Source organism: Lissotriton vulgaris, chromosome 5, assembly GCF_964263255.1.
Source record: "Lissotriton vulgaris chromosome 5, aLisVul1.2, whole genome shotgun sequence".
Classification (NCBI taxonomy): Eukaryota; Metazoa; Chordata; class Amphibia; order Caudata; family Salamandridae; genus Lissotriton; species Lissotriton vulgaris.
Window position 1 is genome coordinate 828,004,800 of NC_141693.1, and position 12,379 is coordinate 828,017,178.

Genomic DNA, 12,379 nt, shown 5'->3' on the forward strand with positions numbered 1-12,379 from the left:
TAAACTATGTGAAAGCAAACTGGGGAACTAATGTGCATAAACAAACCATCATTGAATGAAACCACTAAGTAGAATTGAAACGGATATATTATATGATTATTTGTTGAGCCTTTCTTAAATAGTTTAGCCCAAAATCAACTAGTTTTAGTCGATTAAGAAATCTAGTTTACAAATGATTACATGTGAGTATTTAGCCTTTTTAAACATCGCAATGTAATTTATTCAGGACTTAAGTAGTATATTTTTAGGCACGTTCTAATTATATTATATGAATAATCACGGTACAACAACTATAGTGATGAAAACCTTTTAGAGCACAGTACAAAAATATATTGTATATTTGGAAACCTTTCATAAACGTTTTAAAAAGCATTCATCTCTAGGTGATTATTATAATTTCTCAGAGAGACAGATATCTCCATATTCAAAATGGAGCCATCATAATCCTAACACAACGTAACCGCCTTTGGGCCGGAACAGTGTCTGGAGTCTAATACTGGCACAATCTATTCCTTACATCTATGATTGTGACTCAAGGGTGCCGTGCAGTAATGATATACAGGCATTACATCAAGCCTGGATGACATTTCATTTGCTCTGGCGCAATCTGGTGTAATGTCTGCCATTTTGCTTTAAGATTATTATGCAAAATGCCTGAGACTACGCCATTACGCCACATCTTTTAACTGACAATTCATTCAGGTAAAAATCCTACTGCTGGAGCACAAGAAAAACGTGAGTGAATCGAACACAAGCAGCTGTTGCTCAGGACACCTGCAAATTTGCATCATATTTTTAGTGTAAAATGTGCACTAATGTAAAAAAATTGCAACGATGCATTACATAATTTTTTTTTTTTTTAAACAGCGCAAAATGTCGGTCCTGCAATTAATAGGACGATAAATAATTGCACATCTTTTTGGGCATTTTTCTCTGAAAAGGAAATTACACAAATATCACCCAGACTTACTCATATGGCATTTACTTTTTTTTTGTTTCCCATCTTGCTCTCCTAGCAAGACTCCTTCATCACAATATATATTGATTTAAACACCATTTTGACGTGCTAAATAACCCATATTTTAAGTGGAACCCTTCATCTTAATTTACCGAGGATCATCTCAGAGTAACTGCTTTTGTCAGTTTGTTCATGTCATCTTCAATATAGGTCCTATCCATCACCACTAGACACAACCTCTGCAAAACAACTTGGTAAAAGTGGCAATAGTATTGAAACACAACAGCTGAATGTAATATAATGAATTTGTCTAGGACATGCATTCAAGGTTGAGTGAATCCCAACGTTGTTATAATATGCATGAAGCATTATGCACAAATACAATACAGTTTTTCTGGCTGACTGTTGCTCAAAGTCAATCTAAGTAAGCTATTCTAGAAAATGGTAGAGCAATTCCTACAGACATTATCAAATGCTTTAAAGGGATTCTTTGAAATATAACAGCTCAGATGTTCTCTTAATGTCCTATTGCATATGTCCAGAAGACAGCAAACGCAAAAAAGATAAGGAATGGAGTGCTGAAACTTTTCACCCGCTCACTCCCAGTCAACAGATCGGGCTTGAGTACATTTTTCTTGTGCTCACTACATCACCCCAGTTTGGACCCAGTCATATGCACATCAGTCTTGGTCCTGCCCCACATGGAAATAGTCCAGCCCAAACTGCCAAGCCAGGTCTTCCCTGGACCAGAAACAAGCGTCCAGAACCTGGTTTCGGCGTAACAGCCCTCATCAGCCAGGCTAGCTTGAAAGTGGCACACCAAGCAAGGGACCCACTGGGCATACCGTTGGCCACTTAGGGCAAACAAAGCAAACACTACAAGATGATGGAGAGAGTGCTGAAACTTTTAAAAAACTCACCCAAACTAGTCTGGCTGATATAGGGTGATACCTCAAAACCGATCCCACGATGCTTTTTTGTGGTGCAGGGAGGACCTGGCCTGGCATTGTGGACTGCACTGTTCCCATGAGGAGCAGGGTCAAGACTGATTTGCATATGACTGGGTCCAACCGGGGGTGGCATGGTGAGAAAAATAATGATGAATTTAAACCAGATCTCTTGACTGGGGGAAGTGTTTGCAAAGTTTCAGCACTCCTTCCATCACCTTGTTGTGCTTGCTATGGCCATAATAAACCAAATTGCTAATATGCAAATTAGAGGCCTCAAAGCCAAAGGCTCTGATTGGATATCAGTGACTGTTTATCAATCTATCACTCCTTGTTTTTGTATCTGACAAAAATCCCTTCCTAATTTTTGGAAGGAATATTTAAATTTTGTATGACGATGTGCTTTTATTCATTATGGGTTCTGGGAGTTTACTTTTAGTTTACACACTCGTAATTTAGTTAATGTTTTATGTTGGTTTATGGTGACTGTATAAGTATGCATGTCGGGTTGATTATGCCCAGGGTTCTGGCAGCCTGATATGCATACAGTAAGGTATTTGATCTCACAAAGTGTGGCTCACTGGTTGGAGCAGGCAGACCCTGAAGCAGAGGTCAGACCAGGGACCAGGGTTCAATTCCCGACGCGGCAGGGTCTTGAGCTCAAATGTCCATGGACTTGATAATTCTCGCTTCGGTGCCTGACCTAATCATGGGTTCACACTCTGCAACTCTGTGCATTAAGCTTGCTTAATCTCCACAACGGCCCCCTCGCGGCGGGATGCCTGGCTTTCACCTTGGGGATGCCCTGTAGGGGCTATCACACAGGGAAAAGCCAGGACGGGTTCCCAAGGCAAGCGCGGAGATACCCCTTTCGGTTCGATTCAGGCGCTATATAAGAAACATAATAATAATAATAATAATAATAATCTGGAAGCCAGAGAGCAGAGAATGCAACCTCTTGGACTCCACTGGAGTTCAGGATTGCCACGCAACACAGCCAATCCCTATGTGTATATTCATTCTAATACAGAGCATAAGAGCAGCGTTTTGATAGGGTGGGATGATCCGTTGTCCCCCAGAGCAAACCTTGCTGGCCCATGCATTTGAAAAAGGCAGCCCATGCGAGCCAGGAGAATCAACAACATGACCAATAACTGTGCTGATACATTTTGAAGTCACCCAGTGATTTTAGGCATGTCTCACTCTATTTTATCCTTCCCACATCATAGTCAGGTTGTGAGAGGGTGAGATAGAGCTTTTGAAGTCTATCCCCAATATTTTTGTCTCTGGTTGGATTCGAGAAAGGAGGAAACACAGTACGAGATTGTTGAAATTTGTCATTAGAGACCAGCCTTTAAAAGCTGTCAACAGGACCCACTCGCTCACAGTTTAGAATCACACTTTACTTTCTAAATGAAGTGTTTGCATTCAGCACTCAGATTGATAGTATTTATTTTTATTATTTTTTTTTATGGAACGCTTCACGAATTTGCGTGTCATCCTTGCGCAGGGGCCATGTTAATCTTCTCTGTATCGTTCCAATTTTTAGTATATGTGCTGCCGAAGCGAGCACTCAGATTGATAGTATTGACTATTTTTGCAATCATAGCCTGGGAAATGTCTAGGTTGCTAGATTTTCCCATACTTTCCAGCTTTCAGGGACCAAAAGGAGATCTGGTACGTCAGATTTCAAAAGTGCTATTGAGCCTAATGATGACACCAAAGGAAATGATATTGCAGGCAATCCTCATGAGCTCTTAAATAATCAGGCATTGGAATAAAAATGATGCTTCTGTATTGTTTCAACGTAAGTTAGCATTTGCGGCGCCATGTTTTACACCAGCGCTATTTTGTATTGTGATCAAAACGAATTCTCTGCCACTTCTCGGAAATGGCCTTCCCTAGGTTATGTTTCTTTGAAGCTGAGTTTTGCTAAACTAATGAATGCACTGTTCTTATTAGCGCATACCTTTCCTCTAGATGTAAGCCCTCTCCCACTTGTCTAGTGGCGGGCACTGATCAGGAATGACCTTGAATGATAGATACGGTGTCCCCGGCCTCAAAACTGAAACGTACTCCTTTGTAATTTACTGTCAAGCTGCGTCCCTCTGGAAAATTCCATGGTGGGCGTGTTTTTCATTGATTCTGAAATGTACATAATGTATTGTTATGCTTGTTGAATTCAGACTCTCTCTGCAGCACTCTTAGCGACTGGGAAGACAGGGCTCCACTCTGAGCGAACTTTGAATGAACTGTTATTGGTTTGTATTCTATACTGTCTGACCGACTCTTCATTTCGTAGAAGGCAGAGAGGTGGTCGTGAGTGACCCCAATCGAACCACTTCCTTCACTCCTCCTTCTGGTTTGGGATGAAAATAACTATGTATTATTTGACACTTTTGGCAAAGAGCACACATTTAATCTTGATTTTTGAATACAGTTCCAAGGACCCACCCTCACACACCATCCTCCATCACTAGCCATTGCTGCACAAACCCGGGTTACTGAGCACAGCAGAAGTGCTGGCTTAGCTGTTGCTGCCCATGTATGCAACAAAATGTTAATGTAGGATATCCTTGGGGTTCCTTCTTTTCCGCTCTCATTTCAGCTTACGTTATTTCTTCTTTGTTCTCTATCTTTTATTTCTATTCTATTCCTGTTTACATTAATTTCCACAAATGATAGCTTCCCCAGTCTCTCTTCCTTCTACATCTTCACCCAGGCTATATAACCAAAGATTTCAAGGTCCTCCAAGTTAGACATTATTAGCTCATCCATTTCCTTTTTTCTTCGCATTCCATCTGTAGGTTTACAACTGAAAAATGCATAAAAGAATGCAAACGTAAGGAAGGGCTGGATGAATTCCTCTTTTTGAATTTCTAAATTACTTTGGCCAAAACACTGGATGAGCTACTTACATTTGCATTGGGGCAACATCAGATTTAAGACCCTCGGCTCTTTTCTTCATAATTCTTTGTTCATCTTTCCTCTTATGTTGCTCTCTTTCCTTACTTAACGACATCATCCTTTTCCTCTCTTCTTATTTTTCATTCCCTTTTTCTGTTTCTCCCATTTGCATTTCTTTAGCTCCCCTCACTTCATTCTCCCTTCAAGGGCATTAGATTTCAGGAAAAAGAATTCAAATGTGATTTTCCTCTTGACCTATTATCTGTGCACTGAAGCTTACATATTGTAAAGCCTGAACACTTACAACAACTACTTTGTAAAATGTTGAACAAATAAACTTTGTTTTAAGTTGCATGCAATATTGCAACTTCCATTGCCTTATTACAATTTCAGCTATTATTGTAATATTGATGCGGCCAAGAAACGTTGATTTTTCAAAAGCTGCTTCTACAGTGCATAATACAAGTAGTGGTTGTGGCGGAACAAATACTTAAATGTAAGCACACCCTTCTTTGGATGGTGCCAGCCATTTTCATTCTCCAAACAGCCTAGATAACTCCCAATGACCTCAACTGAATCATCTGCCCTGAATACCTTACACACTGAACTTAATAAAATGCAAATTTCATCTACTTATTTTAATGGGCTCACTTTCCGAATCCGCTTGATCTTACCTGCATCGAGGCTTCTAAGATTGAGATGTATGGTACATGCGGTTTGCTGCCTTTTGCCTTGTATGTATTTAGAAATTACCATGTTACAGCTCTCAACGTTACACTTGCCGATTAATAGTCAAAGGTTGCAGCAACAGACATTCACACTAATATGAATATCCATGCATACTTGCGTGCAACCACCCATGGGTATTTGCACATACCTCTGCACACATAGCAGAGGGTGGGGGTGATCCTACCCACATTGCAGCACTTCTTGCATGTTTAACTCCTTGGACGCTCATGACGAGCTCAGCTCGTCATGATGTACACCTCCATACACTCATGACGAGCTGAGCTCGTCATGAACAATGGGAATCAAGCAATATCAGCACAGGAGGAAAATAACACTAGCATCGATGTGTAAACTATCCTCTCTTCTCCTCTCTACTTAAAAAAAAAAATATGGCAGAACTTTTCTTCCCTGATAAAGAGCTTTTTGTGCCCATCCAGAGGTATGTCTATGATAAAGGGAAAACCCTCCCTTGTATTTGAATTTTGAATTTACAGGAATTTATATAGCGCATGTATACCCAGCTGTTTCATGGCGCTACAGGATGCTTAACCCCGGGGCTTGGAAAAGAGAAATTACTGGGGTGGGAAGGCATGTGAAAAAAGAAAAGTCTTAAGAGCCCTGCGTAATTCGAGGTAGGAGGGAACAGATCTGATGTGCAGGGGGAGAGAGTTCCAAAAGGTAGGGGCTAGAACAGCAAATTTCAAACCCCCTGATCTGCTTTTTTTGAATCGGGGTACAGAAAGAATTTTTTTTGCAGAGGAACGGAGTTCTCTATTGGGACAGTAAACATTGATTGCGGATGAAATGAACGCCGGAGCAGTCCCCGCAATGGCCTGGAAGGTGGTGCAGACCAACTTAAAGAGGGCCCGTTCTTTGATTGGCAACCAGTGTAGAGATTTGAGTAGGGGAGTGGTATGGTGGAATCTGGGCAGCCCATAGATCAGGCGAGCAGCCTGATTTTGGACTAGCTGAAGGCGGCGGAGGGCATATGCGGGGGAGCCGTTGTACACTATGTTCCTGTAGTCCAGCCAAGAAAGGACCATTGCCATCAAAATCAGTTTTAAAGCAGGGAGAGAAAAGAACCAGGAGATTTTCCTTATAGTGCGGAGGGCAAAAAAGCAGGAGGAGACTACTAAGCTAATCTGGGAATGGGGAGTGAGGTGTTGATTAAGTGAAATACCAAGTGTTTTAACTGAGGATGAAGGTGTAGGAGAGGTGCCCAGGGAGAGAGGCCAGAAGTTGGGGGACCAGGGGCTGGGAGTTTTACCAGTGACGACAAGTTCAGTCTTGTCTGGATTTAATTTGAGATGGTTGCAGTTCATCCAATCCCTAATGAACAGCATGACAGATTGAAAGTTGTGAATGCTAGCAGGGGAGTGGGAGAGGTGAAAGATAAGTTGGAGGTCATCGGCATAGTTGTACACGATGACCTCCATTTGCTGTAGTGCAAGGATGAGTGGAAAGATGTAGAGATTAAATAACAAGGGAGAGAGAGAGGAGCCCCGAGGAACATCACACTGGATCGGGCGAGGGGGGGCAGAGAATTCGTCGAGGTGGACCGCCTGGGTACGATTTTTTTTAGAAAGAGTTGATCCAGGTCATAGCTGGGCCCCCGATGCCCACCGCCATGACACGGGTGAGAAGGATGGAATGATCAACCGTGTCAAAGGCGGCGGAAAGATCTAAAAGGACGAGGGCCTGGGGGGTGTTGGTGTCTAACCCATCTCTAAGCTCATCCATCACAGAGATGACAACCTTCTCGGTAGAGTGCCGGAATCGGAAGCCCGCCTGATGGGGAGCGAGGCCCCCACTCTCTTCCACGAAGGTGCCGAGAACCTGGGTAATATGGGCCTCAAGGACTTTGGCCAAAAAGGGGAGAAGGGAAATGGGACGGTAATTTGAAGGAGAGGCGGGATCAGCCCCGGGTTTTTATAAAATAGGGATGATGGTGGCCGCTTTGTGTGAGACCGGTACGACGCCCTGTTCAAGGGAGTCGTTCAAAAAAGTGAGGGGGGGGGAGATGACAATCAGTGAAGATCTTACGGAGGACTTGCGCCGGGGCGATGTCGCCAAGCGGATCCTGACTTGACGCGGGTCAGCAAGGGGAGGAAAGTTTCTTTTGTCAAAGGGGGTAATTGGGTCAGACTGGATGTGGTCGGAAGAGGCTGGGGATCGCAAAAGGTAGGGGAGGGCAGCGGGATCTTGGCCTTGATAAGTGCAACTTTCTCAGTAAAAAAGTCATTAAGAGAGTTGCACAGGAGTTGGGAAGGGGGAATTTTGGGGGAGGCCCTATCAGAAGAAGCCAAATCGCGGACTGTGGCGAATATTTTTGTCTGGTTCTTTGCAGCGAGAATTCTCCCTGAGGAGTAAGATGTCTTGGCGAGGAGAATATCCCTTTTATATTCATTGAGGGTGGAAGTGTAGCGTAGTTTTGGAAGAAGGGCAGTAGGCGTGCCTCCAGGCTTGCTCTGCTTGACGCACTGCCAATTTTTTTTTCCTTGAGAGCGGGAGAGAACCATTTGTTTGCATCATGGGCGCGTCTGACTATGACGCGCTTCAAATGGGCTACTTGATCACAGGCCCTCAGGAGCCAGCTATTCTGGGCGTCCAATTGACTAGGTGGCGAAAGGCCAGCCAGGTCAGGGTCAGAAGCTGACAAGGAGGAGCAGAGGGCAGGGATGTCCACTCTGCTCCAATTTCTCGCCCAAGTATGTTTGGGGAGGGGAGGGTTATTGTCCGTACTGAGATCCAGAAGGAAAGAAATCAAAAAATGGTCCGACCATGTGCAAGGCTTGACAATAGGGGCGGAAACTGAGATGTTGAGGGTCCAGATTTGATCTAGGATATGGCCGCAAATGTGCGTGGGGGTATGGACCTGGGAGACGAAGTTCAAGCTAAAAAGAAGTTACGGGAGAAGGCACATTCACACTGCTGCCATGCGCATCCCCCAAACACTCCCTTGTAGTCACTCCAAACTTTTTCCGGGTTAACTCCCCCTCCTACTGGGTTTGAAGACAAGTTGGCTATGCATTCGGATACAGCTACGGGAGAAGGCACATTCACACTGCCGCCATGCGCCTCCCCCAAACACTCACTGATATTGGTGTGTAATTGTATGCAACAAAGAAAAAGCCCTAGATGAATGCAGCCTGGCAGTCTATTATTTTTGGATGTCCTCCTCCGACTTCATGTATGCCCTGTCATTGGGGCTGACACAGCGATAATTCTCTGTGTTGGAGCCAATGCACCGGCTCAAAAGCTAACAACCTGATCTGCTTTGGCTGCCATAGCATTAAGAAGGGACCAACTCCCTGCTTGAAGAATTCCTTTTCGGTTCACAGGAGGAAGCACCAATGCTAGTTGTAGTGGAAGGTCGGGCTCTCAGTTAGATGACCGGATCAACTGAAAGCTCTGTCATGTTGTTCTTACTTCTGGAATTGTTTTCTTTCAGTCTTTTCAGCGTATTATGCATCAATTATTCGGCAAACACCCCAAAGTAAGATTTTTTCAAGATGACATCCTTATTTTTGGAAAAGACAATGATGAACGCAATGCTGAGCTAGAAGAAGTTTTAAGTACCTTGGGGGAAAAAGGGTTAACTATAGAACACTCTAAATGCAAATTTGGTGTAAAATCAGTAACTTATCTTGGTCATGTACTGTGTGCTGATGGTGTTGCAACTAAACCCAAATTGGTGGATGCCATAAAAGAAGCACCGTCTCCTTCTAATAATGACGATGTTAGATCGTTTCTGGGAATGGTAGAATTCTATTCTAAGTTTGTAGAAGGGTTTTCAAGTAAAGTTTTTAACATCAGACAACTCCTTAAAAGTAATGTCAAGTTTTCATGGTCTGAAGCATGTGAAAAGGAATTCAACCTTATTAAGAATGCAATTATCCATGCCCCGGTACTAAGTCCTTTTAACATGGACTATATTTCTATAATTACAGTTGATGAAAGCAATAAAGGGTTAGGAGGTGTTCTTTCTCAAATTGATGAGTCTGGTAAAGAATGTATAATTGCGTTTGCTTCAAGAGCTCTCTCCACTCCTGAGTGCAAATTTTCTATGATTGAAAAAGAAACGTTAGCTGTAGTTTGGGCTTTAGAACATTTTCGCAGTTTTGTATGGGGTAAAGAATGTGTTGTTAGATCTGACCATAAGGAGGAAACAGAAAATTTTACGTGGCCAGTGTGTCCCCCACTCGCACCCTATCCATGAACCTATGCCTCATGTATGTCCGTGTTATCATGTAATTCCCTTCCCATGCCTGTAATAATAATGCCTCTGCATTTCCGTTCAACATTAGCATGTTAGTTATTAGGCCTTCCATGAATGAAACGTCCATTCTGCACTGAGGCCTATGTTGCCAATGCATTTACATGGTACACGTTTAAATATCGAGATGCACACGTTTTTGTGGCCCAGCCGAGCTAGGCCCTGAATTCAGGCCCTGAGCCACTTCTGACTCTGAAAGCTGCAGTTTAGGTATGCATCCCTGACCTCTCCCTTACTCCCTGCTCAGCCGAGAGGTGCCCGGCCTGGCCTGCCTGCCAAGATGGTGTTTTGCCTACAGTTATCTGCCCAGCTCCGCGAAAACACATTCCAGTCTAGTGAAGGAGGTAAACATATTCCGCCTGCAGAGCATAGGGCCTAGCCTTTCTGTCTCCATGCAAGTGATTTACTGACCCCGTTACCATAGAAGGCCCATGGCCCCCACGCAGTGCCCGAAGAAATATATGCACACCCTAGCATTTAGTGATGAACAGCTTTTGCTCGAGAGACCTTTACTTCAGACAATACATCCTCCAAACACAAGATATCAGATATGCAAAAGGTGCAGGTTGTTCTGACATCCCAGACTCCTCTTCTAGTGCTAAAGTCAGCTTCCCCCCAGCTCTCCCCAGTTACACGTCAATTTCACGTCATGACCATTTGCGCACACATGTAGGGTAAAGGTTTCTGCTGACCCTGCAGACCTCTTCTATGCATCCACCCACCTATGACACATCTATGACTCATCAAGTGTACCGCTTCTTTCACACCTTCTTTCACTTGCTCCGCCTGGAGCGTACCGCCTTCTCTATTCATTTCAATTGTATGGTTTTACTATATATAATGTGTGATGTTAATAAAACGTTAGATATCCCTTCCTGAACCTTAGTGGTGATGGAACCCGATTCTCCACTGACTCAAGTCATTGAAATAAAGCCCTTATTGACTCGGACACCACGGACTCTGCCTCTCATTTTATGAGCTATGCTTATTCATTATTAATGTATAGAAACTATTCCCGGGTAATATTTAATTTACTACAATAATCTGGCGCCCGAATAGGGACCAGTCCCCTTCCCCACGCGCCGGCGATGTAGGTGCAGCCCCCTGACCCCTTCTATAGCCGTGACGGACCAATAGTGTACACATCTGCGGGATTTCCTGCCAACTCCCTCAGGCCCACGGAGGAGATGGAGACTGCAACCAGGCATCCATACGAGGCGGTGAGGATTGCGGACCATCCCGACCAGAGCCCAAGCCAAGAGAGCAAGGTCCAAGGTATCCCGAGGCCCACCTGTTCCGAGGCGCATGCGCAGCAAGTAGCAGCAGAAGTAGCATCAAGAAGCCGTAGCAGTCCAGTCCAGTATCGAGATTCCGAGGCCTTCAGTTTTGCTTCCCGGTGAGTACCGTTGTTGGGAACGCATATAGACGGGTTCATTTATTTGAGCCCGGTCAAGACGGGTCTGGGTACACAGATCTGGTACAGACGTGTCCATTTCAGTGGATACGGTAAAGACGTGTCTCTTCATGAGACCGGTATGACTGTACTGTTTAGCAGTGCATATAGTAACAAGTAATCCAGGATTGTTTTTTCTATGTACTAGTTAGGATGTATCTGTTCCTAATGTTTTAATGTCGTGGTATGAATGATTGTTTTCCAGTCTTTTATTGTGCTTATTGTGTTTTTGTTCAAGTTAGTTCAAACATGCCGTTGTTTACGTCAGATAGGAAACAGGAAAGGGATACTCGAGGAGGCAGTTCCCGTCCCGCCTAGGGACACTCCTGGACATTTTATGTACCAGAAACATGGCCTAGATGCCATACTGTTTTTAGATTTATGGGTAGATTATACGAAAGATCTGGAAGAGAAATATAGATGGCCTGTCTCAGGGACATGGGATGCTGATTGCATCATAAGAGTAGAGGAAGCACTGTGGAAAAAGAAAGCTAGACAATCCCAGAAAGATGCATAGAGTTGTGGCGTAAAGAAGCGCATAGAAGAACAGAGAAAGAAATTCAGAAAGCAGAGAGAAGTAGAGAAGCATCAGAAAAAGCCAAGGAAAAAGAGCTACAAGAAGAAGGTGAACGGGTTAAGGCAGAACAACTAGACAGACAAAGAAATGCCCTTATTAAAGGCATGTATCCCCTCCTCGCCGAGGGCCTACCTAAAGTGACCCCGGAAGTACCCAGTAACTTGCCGCCACCATTGATCCCGACTAAACTCCGTAGTCATAAACAGACCGCAGCGGACATTTTTCTTTCCTCCTATTTAGACGACGCTGCTCCAGAATATGTAAATGAAAATTTACCTCCTCCTAACCCTATCAATCCTACCAACCCTACTAATCCTCCTGCCACCCTCCCTACCAATCCATTTCGCCCAGCACCCGTAGTACAAGATCAACCCGCATTACCTGTGACAGCGCTGGCAGTGAAAGCCGATTCAAGCCTAGGCGACTCAAGTCAAGGAGCATCGGGAGGGGGGCCCTCTAGAGATATACCGCACACACCACCACCGATAAAACGATCACTACGAGATTTAGCACTACAACACACGCCGAAACC

The 12,379-nt window shown here is 44.0% G+C and overlaps 1 protein-coding gene and 1 non-coding gene across 2 annotated transcripts in view; both read right to left on the reverse strand.

The window, feature by feature from the left end:
- Positions 1 to 12,379, reverse strand: part of TLL2 (tolloid like 2) — a 2,097,051-nt gene that overhangs the window by 168,131 nt on the left and 1,916,541 nt on the right. The gene's annotated exons all lie outside the window — the stretch shown is intronic.
- Positions 3,371 to 3,478, reverse strand: LOC147711658 (U6 spliceosomal RNA). The gene has a single exon (XR_015296229.1). It is a non-coding gene; the product is annotated as a U6 spliceosomal RNA (small nuclear RNA).